The 13,526-nt window shown below is 40.1% G+C and overlaps 1 protein-coding gene across 2 annotated transcripts in view; it reads right to left on the minus strand.

Annotated features, from left to right (window-relative positions):
* Window positions 1–13,318, minus strand: part of PDE5A (phosphodiesterase 5A) — a 128,620-nt gene extending 115,302 nt beyond the window's left edge. For both annotated transcript variants that reach the window (XM_054202116.1, XM_054202115.1), the window contains exon 1: window positions 12,868–13,318. The gene's annotated coding sequence lies outside the window, so the exon portion shown is untranslated. The remainder of the gene's footprint in view (window positions 1–12,867) is intronic.
* Window positions 13,319–13,526: the final 208 nt, after the last annotated feature.

Here is a 13,526-nt window from a genome sequence, read left to right on the forward strand (position 1 = left end):
GCCTGCCCATCTGACTTCTCTCTTTTCAAGCTTATAAAACAGCAACCCGGTAGCATGCATCCATCCTTCTGACCCTGTAGAGCATAAGGCCATTGAAAAGTCACTGGGCTGCCCCTGGAACCTGCGTTGTGGCTTCTAGCCAAAAGCATGGAAGCTGTAATTGATGCGGAAGATTTTTCTTCTCTTAATCATGCCTTCGTATTTGATCTCTTTCCAGTCTTCCCAAAGAACAAGTCATTAGCCACTCCTTTGGAAGAAGAAAGGCTTGAGGCCGCATAGCTTAGCTTTGTTTGACCTTTCAGCTCTGCTTTCCTTTGAAATCAGGATTACTTCTGCTGTATGCCATTTGGATGGCATACGGAGTCCAAACATCTGAGAGAGTCAGGCAACTGATAACTTTAGGGCCAGATTTTCAAAGGAGCCTCGCTCCAGTGACCGAGACAAGGAATAGACTTTTGGGGAACCCCTGTATATTGGCTGGTATGGTGGGGTTTTTTTTTTCAGAAGTTTTGATAAGTGTTACCAGAGTAGTTGCTAAAGCTACCTGTGTGAAAATCTGAATGGGAGGTGAAACTGAAAATTCTAGCTGCTAAGTACAGGTCTTACCCTGTGTTGCATGTTGAAGGCCTGCTCACGTCAGGAAAATATTTAAGCAAAAATTCAGTATGTAAAAGGAAAGAGTTAAATGACCAAAAAAACTTTGAGAAATGCGTTAGTTATCTGCTTCAACTGTCCAACAGAAGGAGCGCACTGCTTTCCCCAGGCCCCAAAAGGGTTTGCAAGACTGACCTTCGAGAGAAGCTGACCCAATATGTCTAGAAACAAAAGATTGCTGAAGGAGTTGCCTTTGCCAGAAGAGCAGCTCTAAGAGATGTTCCTCTTAAATGAAATGAACACTATATCAGAGAAATCCAATAAAACAGAAATCCTGCTAACCATACTACAGAATGGGTAACATTTTGAATATTCAACCCATTTGTAACCTATAACTAATACAGCTAATCCATAATTTATATAAGCATGTTGCATCGGTTATATATTTGTATTTGTTTAGTGGTGGGAAAAAATGCAACTGTTGTGCTTGTTGTTGAAGACTCAGGGCCGTGTATGGTACGCTCACAACTCCCTTTGTCCTCAGCAACATCTCCCGTAGGCATGAAAATCTGTGGCTCAAATTACTGTGTACTATTATGGAAAATACGCCAAAACCTACGCTACACCGTTCTGCATGAAGTTGTTTCAAACTATCCTAGAGACCAGAGGCACATCAGGAATAAAATGCCGTAACTTAAGGCCCAAACCACTAATTCAATAGGCATATAATGTCATCCAGCGTATGGAAACAAAAGGCAGGACAGCTGATTTAATCAACAGAAAATATTGAATTTGGTTAATAGCTTTTACTGATTGGTTGTTTTGCTGATGGTGGGATTTGATAATATCCAAATGTAAATACTGTTTGTACAACGTAACCTTAGCTTACTGTTTTGTTTTTTTTTCCTCCCCTCCCTCTGGGCAGGGGGAATTTGGGTTTGATCTTGAGTAACTGAGACAGAAGTATCAAAGTACAGTAAATCCAACATAATACTTTCTTACCCCAAAATACCCATTCCAAAACACTGGAAGAACACAGCATTTTCTATGAATTATTTAATCAAGAAAACAGATAAAAAATAATTGCTTTTCACATGGCAAGGAAAATATAGTTCAGGAAGCTAACGAGTGATTAAGCGGATGTACTGTGCATACATCTTAATATGCAATTTACACATAGTTCCATCTTGCTCCTGTATTAGTGCATGGAGTCAGGGAAGAGATCTCTAAAGGCAAAGCAGGAGTTATTCCAGTAGCCCGGAAACCAAGAGGAAGATAGCCTGGAAAGTAACTTTACTGGGATTTTTCTTTCCACTTTGCACACATGGTTATAGTATGCTGGAATCTCACAAGCATGCATGTGAAATTTGTCCTTTAAGCACAAGTAATGTTCTGAGGAAGAGAATTACTATGCAGTTGGAGGGTTAAAGAGCTACTTGGAACTCAGGGATCCAGTTCCATGGTGTGTACTCTACCCTGGAGCCAGGATAACTCTTTTCTGATGTGTAGGTCAGGAGAGTGAGGCCTGAGCAGAGCTTGTGGCTCTTGGTGTAGAGCCGGCAAGTGACACCGCCTGTTTGTCCCTTCGGGAGCCGCCAGACTGTGCTGATGGAATTTGCTCTGAATATGCCGGTCTCTTCTACTTTCTAGTCAATCTGAAGGGATCACGGGCAACGCCAGCCATCTGCGTAACTGTTCAGTTACACAGAACTGTTCAATAACTTTTATTGCATTACCTGCTTTCAGCTCACATTATCAGGTTATTTTTTCTTTCAGTTAGAGGCACGTATAAGAGAACATGCCTCTTCCTAGGGAATTTAAATCTCTTGTATAAAGCCTATTACTAGTGCCAATTATAAGTGCAAAGAATAGCCTTTTCTGTTTGGGTTTCCCTTTGATGTGTATCTAGAGGAAGCATGCAAACCACATTTCTGGTTTACCTCACCTCTCTGCAGTTGAGTTCCAATCAGATTTAGCTTCCAATTAACTATAAAAAGTGCAGGATTTTAAAAGCTGTAATTCCACATTACTCCCAGCACAAACCCCAAACAGCTGCACTTTGTGCTGGGAAATGCCTTGGAGGCTGAAGGAGGGATCCTTCTCTCCAGGCCACGTAGATGTTTTACAGCTGCGATTATGGCCTTGAGGTTAAAGTAACTTCTTTGGAGAGCCCATCTATAGATTGCGGTTATGAAGCATGACCCTGGTCTGTTCTTCCAAATGCCTGCTGTGGGAGGGTAGAATGTGGTGATTGGCGGTCTGCACAGCTTCACCCCCTGACGCCCTGCGAGTGCCTGCCGGGGCGTGAGGGGCTGATGGGGAAGCAGAGGAGTCCTGGGCTGGAAACTGTGCTGACACGAGTGCCTTCTTTCTGGCAATTCCAGTAGCGTTTGGTTTATGTACCCTAAAATTTCTCAAGCAACTCTGGAAGCCCCAACTCCAATGTCTGCTTTACAATTATCTGACAACTAATTTGATAAGAACTCTCTAATTAAGTGGAATTAATGCAGCTTATGTTCTTCAGGGCCTCATCTGAAGGCTTTGCAATTACTAATGGGCAGAATTTTGCAGACGCTGCACTGATCCACTAAGCTCTCCTCTAATGTTGTTTTTAAAAAACCCCCACCCATAATTACCTTCAGCATGTTGCGTCTGCCTTGCTGTTTCTAAACTATGCGAATTCAGGAAGCTGCCTCTCGCACATGATTATAAATTACTGGCTGGGGTAAGGGTATCTAACAGGCAGCTAAAATAGAATAAAATATTAAATGCATTTTCATATTGTATGCATTCTGTTTACGTATTATTCACCAGAGATGCTGCCATAATAAACACGAAGAGGACAAGTTGTTTTCTCAGTAACAAGAGCAGATACAGCAGAAGGTATTTGGCCTATAGTTCTTCCCCTGAAGAACTTTGCCTGAAAAAGATACGAAGAAAATCTCAATAAAATATCAAGATTTGACCTATTTCTGGTGAACAGGAGAAAGCCAAGGCAGGAATTTAATAAGAGGGAGAAGGAAAACAGGGTGCGAAGTGTATCCTTAAAAATTAGAATTTTCTAATTTGTGAGTAAGAACAGCAGCAGGTTTTATTAGTGGCTTATAAACAACATGGAAACCTGGAAGTGACAATTAAGAGCAGCCCACGGCTTAAGTCCATGATAGAAGGTTATAATTCACATGCCATATGGAGGTGGAAATTTTGTTGAAAGCAACTCTTAAAATGAGCTCATCGCTTGGTGCTGAACACTCTTCTGCAGGGCTGTCTTAAAGAACAGCAGTAGGAACGGGGGGCAACAGTTTTCAGAGTAAGAAATGATAAATTCTGCAAGGGAAGGAGGGTGACTTTATTTTCATCTTTGACTTATTAATATTATTCTGAATTCAAGGGTTTCAGTTAGAAACAGAAGTCTGGGTACTGCTCCATGGTAGTAAAGGAACCATATTTGGCTAAGAAGGGATAAGGAAGGTGGATAGCAAATGAAGAACTACTAGATGGTTTTTATGGCAGAAACCCAACCCAAACAAACAGAAGCCATTTAGTGAATAAGGAGAGACAAAGGAAGCTTGGGGACAGAACTGCGAAAGTTGTTCTTCTCTTAGAATCGCCAGCGTTTTCTGTTTGTGGCCTTGTGTGGTTTTTCAGCGGCCTGAAGAGAACGGAGAACCTTGAAAGCCAAAGGACGGTGGTTCAGTAAACATGGCTGGCTACAATAAATGTGTAAATGAGCTGACCAGTGAAACAAGTATTAAGTATGTGTTATTGCGTGGCTTGCCTTAGAGTTCTGGCCTAAACCATAGGGAATATGTGTTTTGAGAAGGTGTGCAGTTCTTTCTTCCTAGGTAGGACTGGTTACCTAGTTAGACTGTGCCATGTACCACAGAAAAAAGTCCTGCCGCAGACTTTCCGACAAAACTTATCCTGAATATATGGCAGGGAAGTGAAAATAAGAAAAACAAAAAAAACCTAAAGATAGCTTGGCTGAATCTGTCAGCTGATCTGACACATAAGAGAAGATGGGGAAACTTGTTTCATTTAGGCTAGCAAAATAGAAGACAGTCTTACATATTACATAAGAAGGTAAATGCTAGTGAGAAGAGATTAATTAAGGTAAGCGATAGCATTGACACACCAACAAATTCTTGGTGACTTAAAGCCATTTCAGACTGCTAATTAGAAGGGGCTCTTAATTTTTGAAGCAGGGAAAGCCTTTTTTCATTTGACTCAAGGATGTCAAAGTGAGCTACTTCCACGGTGGAGTTTGAGTGCTCCGAGAGGTTAGATGATATGGTGCTTGTCATAGCAGAGATCGGGTCTAATGGCTCAAGAATTCGCCTCTCATCCATGTTTTCTGTTCCCAGAAAAGGTCTGGGGGGAGCGTATTCCACTCCAGTTATATGCATCATCAGAACAGTAATTAAATTCATAGTAATTACCACTGTATAATTGCCTAAATCAAAGGGGGTGCGTAGGGGGTCTGCCTTTGAAGTCCCCGTGTTCTAGAACCCAGTGCAGATCCCTGGCAGTGGGATTAGTAATAAATTGAACAACGATCCTAAAATAGACTTCCAGAAACTTAGCCCCAGGAATTGTCTGAAGCGAATCGGTTTTATTTAGTATTTAACACAGAGAAAATGCATAGACAAGTGGCACTTGTAATCACTCTTGAAAGTTTAATTACTGCTAAAGACAGCACGTATGATAAACTCAGTTTGTTGAAGACAGCATACCACTTAAAGAAATATTATGATACGTGTTATGGACCCAAAGCAATCTGATGCGGATGTTAGTTAATTTTAACAGTGACGTTCTGTAATTAAAATCAGACTTTTCTGATAGCCGTGGCTGTCTCCGTGTTCCTTTAAAGTGTTTGACCCTGAATAATACTCGCTGAACCACAACTATAATCAGTGCGCTGCATATTTTGGAGTTGTGGAAAGATGAGCTCATAAAGAGCACGCTCAACCCACAGCCTGATCCACGGGCAGGGACTGCTGTAGGCCCAGACAACCAATTGTATTTTCATGTGCATTGGATACTCTCTGCTTCTGTTTACACTCAGGGATGCTTTTGACAGAATAAGTCACTGGTTTGCCTTCCCTGACTAGTCATCTTTATAGCGGTGCTTTGCAAAGATGTGCTGTCAGCTGAAATTCAGACCGTTAGTCACATTGTTGATTCAGCTAGTCATTCCAAAGCCTGGGCTATATCTCCTATCAGTTTCTTCATTACGTACTCTTTTCTTTGAATTATTGCTGATCTAGCAGTGTATTAAAATAATTCTGTGTATATAGAGTGTATTTTATAGTAATATATGTATTTGCTTATTTTGCTAAAGACCTTTAGGAATAATCTCGAATTTTGAAAAATGCGGTATTTACTTAAATTGTACTTGCTTCTGAAAACACTGGGACTTTGCTAGCAAAGCATTCAATTCTATGAGGTTAACGTACTGTAGGATCATTCTCATCCCATGGGAAAGACGTAAGAGAAACCGTAATCATTTCAGTTGAAGCCCAGTTCAGAATGAGACTCACTACTACACCTGATCCATTCTCTTGTTGTTTATAGAATCAAAAACTATTAAAATCAGAGCTCTGAGGACCTCAAAGTCAATGAAACCATTCTTGAAAATTTAGCATAGCGTTTATTTGGGAACACTGATGTTATTAGACTGGTGAGGATCCATTGTGAGAATGGCAACTTCAGTCACGCCTAAACCCAAATCTTACAGAAAAATTCTTTACAAATTTAAAGCCATGAAGCAAATGGATTTCTTTGGAGTTGGGAAGGTGTAATTCCATTTGTGATTCCATTTTTTAAAAAGGTTCATCTCAAATAGGTTTTCCTCTTAAATTCGACAAGAAAATGAGAGAAAAAGTGTATTAAAAATACTGTTCTGCTTAGTATTTTATTCTGCTTTGTTTTGTATTACATACTGGTTTATATGGCACATGGTAAAGCACAGTCTGCTCAAAGAAATTCAGTTGCAGAAATCACGGTCTTAAGTGGTAAGCTGAGAATTTCGGAGAAATCGAAAATAGCTGACTTGGAAAAGTGATATCTCTTATCTTCTGAATGAAAAACAGCATGTCTTTCGACACGCGTTCCTGCTCTCTGCTGATCTTAGCGTTTAAGAATGTTTCAGAATAGGACAGAACTGAATTAAGAGAACTTGGATGAATAAATTCTCTTGTGGCTCTTTAGGAAGTTATAATCTGCAAAAGAACTTCAGTTGCGAGGAATCCCTTCTATGTAGAAGGCAAAAAGGGAAAACTAAAAGCCCCTATTGCACACAGCTTGCTATCTGATTCCCCCCCCCCCACATGTAGCCAGGCTTCTCTCAGAAAAAAACTTAAATGGTGATTGATTGTGGTTTTTTTTTTTTCATAGTGGTGTAAGAATTTTGTGAACAGATGCTGACTGATTCCGTTCTGTGCCGTTGGACTGGTGGCTCTCCGAGTGTTTGTTTAGGGCTGCCAAGTTATGAAATGTTTGATGTACAAGCTGAGTGTGAATAAAGGTTTTATAACTTTGAACAAGACATCTCGGCTCAAAATGTCCTTGCTTACATTTGCACGGATATTAATGACCTGTTAGTTAAATGTGGATATAAAAATGTCAGATGGGCTAAAACAGATCAAATAATATTTCTTCTTAGTTTTGCCCTTTAAATGTTTTATGGTTAATATCACTGGGCTTCCCTCCTCTTCTCTTGATGTGTGTTTACTGGTTGTTACATGGTCACCTTCTTAAATACAAGATAAACCCACAAATCATCTGGCTGCCTTTATTGTAATTTATACGAACAGAGTTGTCTCTGCTTTCACAGATGAAGGAACAGTTTCTAAATAGGGGGTCTGCAGAACTCCTTTTTACATTTGTCTTTATATTTAAAATATCTCTGAAAAATGCCAAGCTTTCCAGGGTCTCATGTCTTCCAGATATGCTACGAGAAGCTTGACTCAATCCTCTTTAGGTCTGTCTCAAGTCTTAAAATACTAATGTTGGCATACTTTTAAAATTCTAAATTATACGTGTACTTCTGCCTGTCTTTCATTTGTGTAAAGAAAGATTTATTTAATCTGATAATGGTTAAAAAAATAAGTTATATGATCAGTTTTTTAGTTTTATGTACTACTTCTGCTCTCTGATTGTGTCTTGAAAGTGAAGACAAATAGGAAATGCAAATATGAAGAATTGTGCATTTCAGAAAGGAAACCGATCTGTTTAAGTACAGGGAAAGAGAAAATGAAGTTTCAATGTTTTATGTTAAATGTTTTTATCATTTTTTACAAGATCTACTTACTAATATTTAATCATTATATTACTTAATTGCATAGTATTTCAGAAATAGTAACTAATGCTAGAAATTACATCGTAAATTCACAGATTACTTTCTGTCAAAAGGGACGCTTCAGTTGTGCTGTTGTGGTTCTGCAGTACAAATCTGATCCGGACAAATGTCCGTACTCATGTAGAATAATGGGAGAAAGTGCTTCTGCAGGAAACTGATACTAGACTATAGGAAAACTGTAAACGATGCCTAGAGTTTCTTAAATTCATGGAGCTAATACCTCATCTAGCTGCCACGCTATAGTCAAATGGTATTTAAAGAAGAGCTCCAGTAACCTCTATGCGTAGAAGTAGTTTTGCAGTTACACAAAGCCTATATACCCTTTTCTCCTCCTCATGAGTGACAAAACTAATAATGTGAGAACCAGTCTGACTGTTTGTTGATGTAAAAGGCTTCAAAGAAATAGTACCCAAGCCTTGCTGGCTCCTAGGCAGCAACGCTGAACAAGTGAAGTGTTACAAGCAGCATTGTATTTTGTTCTTGTCAGCTAAAGTTTCCAAATGCTGTAAAACTCTTCTGTGTTTCTGATCCTTCTCATAATATTGTTTTATGATACTATAATTGTACAACAGTTGTGTCAGCACCCTAGGAGCCAGCATCTGGAAACTATTAAAATTCTTCATAGAGCATAGGATGGCACAGGAGCAACTGATGCATCTGGAAAGATCAAAACCTTTCTGTTGTGCCCTGGCAGGGTAAGTGATTGCCAGGCTAAGGCTGGGAATATCTCTGGATCCTTCAGACAGGCTTCTGGTGCATGTATGGTGTGATACAGGGCTGCACGTACAGTATGACCACAACTGAAACACAGGAGGGTCCCTGTGAACATCAGAAACACTTTTTTACTGTGAGGGTGACCAAGCACTGGCAGAGGTTGCCCAGAGCGGTTGTGGGGTCTCCATCCTTGGAGCTGTTCAAAAGCCAGCTGGATGTGGTCTTGGGCTTTAGCTGGCCCTGCTTGAGCAGGGAGGCTGGACCAGATGACCTCCAGAAGTTCCTTCCAACCTCAGCCATTCTGTGAAGTTACACTGAAATGAAGCTGCTGTACATGCTTAGCTTTTAAGAAGCAAGTACTTTTAACGCTTTTCTGCTATGAAAGTACTATTAAAAATACACCTGATTATCAAAACCTCTTGCAGGCTAAATAAGAGCTCATTGGCACTGAATATTCAGTTCAGAGATGTCGCTTTCCTATTGTACCGAAGCTATTAAAGTTGTACCTAACGACTCTAAACAGGCAGTCTTCCTTTGGCTTTCCTGTGAGAAAGACAAAGCCCTGTTCCTAAAAGTCTGTTTATGGATTGCTGGTTTTAATAAAAAAACCTGACTTTGCACAACTGCTCTTCTTTAACGTGCAGAGTTATAACTGGTTTGTGCTCTGTATTTAAAACAAAGTGCAGAAGACAGAAGTAGAAGTGATACCGGCGTTTCTTTTTTTGGCAGAATGCCTCCAGCTATGATTTTCCGCTCAGTAAAGATTTTTGACCTGAAGGAATGAAGAGTAGGCAGGTGCTCAGAGAACAAGTGATAAGGATCTAGAAAGATTTTAAGACCTGTAGCTCGTGACAAACTAAAATCCTTTACAAACAGACTCACAATTAGCTGCTTAGCTATGTTCTGATGAGATGTCCGAGGACTCAAGGAATTCTTGGTGGTTCAGAAAGAGAACTTAACCTTCTCCTAATATGCCTCATGTTCTGTCAGCTATGCAGAGGCAATGGAAAACATTTGTAAAAACAGATGGCAGCGTTAGGGCCCCGCCATTGAATACAAATGGTAAGTTCAAGGTCCAGTTAATGGCGGGTGAGCCAAGAAACATTTGGAGATTTAGTTTAACATTGAATATACCCCAAAGAACACACAATTACAATTCCAGGATTTCTTGGCTATGGCCAAACTCTGCATACTGCAAGAACAGTCATTTCATAGTTTACACTTCCAGCCAGAACGAAGAACTGCTGAGGTGCACGAAAAGTAAGATGTAGCACAGTTTTCGAGACTTCTGAAAAGCCATGTTCGACAGCTGGGTCAGTCCAGCAGAACATTTTTTTGCCCAGCACTTCATGATAGTCTACTACGCCATTCAGTAGCTTCTCACATGCTAGAATAAATACAATCTCAAAAGCAATTATGTGTATAGAATATGCTAAGAGACTAAATGTGAAAATATCTGGTTTTTCTATTAAAAAAAATGCTGGCACGTTACACTAAAGTGAGTTTCATGGAACAGTTAGGTAAAATGTGGAAACTATGATTTGCCTAGCTGGTGTGTTGTACTTGCTGGTGGCATGACTACTAAAAGCAAAACAAAGTTGCAGAGATGTTGCCTTGCATGCATCCAGTGAAATAGATACTGGGGTGATTTGTGCTGATTAAGTGAATAATGAAAAAAGCTCTTGCTATGATTTAAACAATTCGCTGTTACATAAGCAGATGTTACTTGCCTGAGTTTAAAATATGAATATAGGAAAAGCTCCCACAAAGTGTTTGCAGTAGTGACATCAGTGCCTATATTGACCCTCATCAAGATCCTAGTTACTTAATCACGTACGGCTTTGTAAAGGCAGGTTTTTCCCATGGAGTGGATACAGCGTTACTCCCTGCAATCTTACACTGCACCGCGTCCGTCTCTACCGCTGTATCCTCTCCCTGTACGTGAGGAATTAGGCACCGAAGATGGGAAGTGTAGCACTGTTGAAAGCACGAATAACTACTTAGTCTTACACAAAAACGCCTGTCATCAGGTTCAGAGTGTTTCTTCCCAGTCATACCTCGCGGCACTCCCTCCTTCTGCACGGAATGTACAGCCTCAGCTTAAAACCAGGAGCAAGGGCTGGAAGATAACTAACGTGCCTGATAGTTGTCGAACTACCCGTATTTGCTTTCCTCAGCTTAACGTTAATGACCTCATAAGGATTAGTTAAGGCTACTAGACCTACTCGATTTTTTTTTTTCCTTCTAGAGTTTCTTGAACCTACAGGATAGACTTTCAAACTGATGAGTGTAAGCCAAGTAACTGTTAACTGTATCTTAAGTTAAGCTCTTAAACACCCAGTGTTATGACTTATTTTAGAGTTGTAAAGAAGCATTCACATGCACTATATGCTGTGTAACTTGCACATCAGTATGGAATGACAGCAGGTACTTAATTTCTACACCCGTTGTTTCAGATTGGACCTAGACCATACTTAATCCAACTGTCTTATAAAGATGTGAAATTCTTCCTCCTCAAAACCCTTGTGATCTTTATGCAACAAATTTGGCCAATACATCACCATTACTTCCTGCAAAGCAGAGTTGTGAGATATGTGGAAAAAACAATATTAAAAGTTTTCTCTCAGGAATTAGGCACTGAAGATCAGAGTAAGAGCAATATGTGGATGTTAACACACAACTGGCACTAATATTCAACTTTCAAAACATCGTATGTTCCAAATAACTGTGGCAAATGTACAATAAAGCACATAAAGATGTGGGAGGTGATCATTAATACTAAGGGTCTTCAGGATCTTCTTTGTAGGTAAGTGCTTGCTGTTGCAGCTGTCTCAGAAGGATTGCCGCTGCTCGGAAGCAGCACACTTCTGTGCCTCTTTTCTTGATAGTACCTGGGATGAATTAAGTCTGCTGTTATCTAGATATTTTTAGAGACAAGAGTCTAGAAGGAAATGGCAGCAGAGATCCAAACTGAACGGCACAGAATTATGGTTGCCAAATATGTTTACATAGATATTGCTTTAGCTGAGATTTTCCCTGTGTAGTTTCACGTTAACAAAAGTTATTCCTGGATTGAAGCGTTTGGAAACAGTATAAGGAAATGGAGATGGATGTACAAAACTAGAAGACCCCTCCTTCAAATATATCTATCACTTTAAAAAGGAAAAAAAAAAATAAATCTATAATTGAAATGAGTTTTCAGAAGTCTGGCTAATGAACAAGGTGTTTCTTGTGAATGTGTTCAGTACTGTACAAACAAAATAAATGTTATTTTCTTAATACCTACCCTTAATACCTCTATAAACCTAGGTTCTTCCACTTTAACCTTACAGTGACAATAATACAACATCTTATGACATGATTTCCTGTGGCTGTTAATCCTATGAGCTTAGATTGTTTTGCTAAAACACAATTGAAATTTAGTAACCTGCCTATTTTATCCTCCTAGTCAAACTTGTCCTCATTTGACAGGGCTCCTTTCTAATTTTGACTCATTAAATTCTGTGAGGAAGAACAATGCTGGCCTCCTGATTCTTATTACACGGGGTCGATGGAGCAGATAAGTCAAGGTCTGATCAAATATCGCAGTGACATCAGCTGTATGCAGTAAGCACTACTGTTATCAGGCCATGGTAAAGTCAGCGTGCAATTACCGATTCTTTTGGAAACAGTATCAATATGCTATGCTTAGCAAGTACCTCCTTCTCCTGTAGAACGTGGTTTTGCTTTTCTTTTGAAGTTTAAAACGTACCATGTCATTTTAAGTTGCTAAATGGTGTGATTTACTAACTGTTCTTGAGAAATTGTGCTGGCATGTCATGAGGCCTGCATTCTAGCTTTCTTCCCTTAAAATACAGTCAGTTCTAAGAAGGCAGCATTACTCCTGTGAAAACAGCATTTATATATTTCTCTTGCATGTTTGCCCTCAGCATCGTCTTACTGGGAACATGTCTAATCTGCCAAAAGATCTTCTGAACTCTGACTGCAAACCACTCCGTAGCCCGAATTTCTCAGGCAAATGCCACACGACTTCAGGTAGGTAGAGAAGTTCAGGTTCTCTAAGCACGTTATCTGCAACAAACCTCACAGTTTTCTGAGCCTTATGACTGAGGCATATTCAAAGCACTGTTCCCTTAATGCATTTGTCGTCTACTTAGACTTGTATAAGTTCTATCCAGGCAGTGTGCTTTCAATCTTACCTCAGTATTCCCAACCTCGTCTTGCTGAGAAGTCTTACCCAGGCTCCTTATCCTGAAAACTTGGGGCTTTTTATTTGTTTGATTAACTTCCGTGGCTTGCAAGCAGTCCAGCTTTTGCTCAGTCGGTGTTCGGTAGGCTGGTGCATGCCTCTGCAGTGCTTGGGTTTTCTTTAATCAACATATGGACTACAATATATTGTTCGCTTTGAATCTGATGTCATGGGAAAAAGTGTTGCTTGAGTCAGTATGGAAACTTGCCAAGATACGTTCAAGTTGTTTCTTCCTTGACTGTAGTATCTGCTTGAAACTTTTCACTTGCCTTCTAATGGTTATTCCTGCTCATCCACAGGCTGTTTCCAGTCCAAATATAGTGCTACTCGATTGAAAAAATCCAAGAAGTGCTTCTCTTTTTGGCACGTGTTTAACAATCCTGAGCAAATCCCTTCTGAAATGCCATGGTCCGGTTTGTCATAGGAGGTCACAGGCTTGCTAAGGCTGTCCCTCTGGACATTGCAGTGACTTCTGTGTCTGCACAGCTAGGAAAACTCTGCTGAAATCTGGAATGTTTTTTCAAACCCTCTTTCCCCTCCCTCTGAAGTCGCTGTGAGGAAGGAGTGACCTTGGGTACCCTCGTGAAACTCCTATTGACCCGCAGTTTG

The sequence above is a fragment of the Rissa tridactyla genome, chromosome 5 (assembly GCF_028500815.1).
Source record: "Rissa tridactyla isolate bRisTri1 chromosome 5, bRisTri1.patW.cur.20221130, whole genome shotgun sequence".
NCBI lineage: Eukaryota > Metazoa > Chordata > Aves > Charadriiformes > Laridae > Rissa > Rissa tridactyla.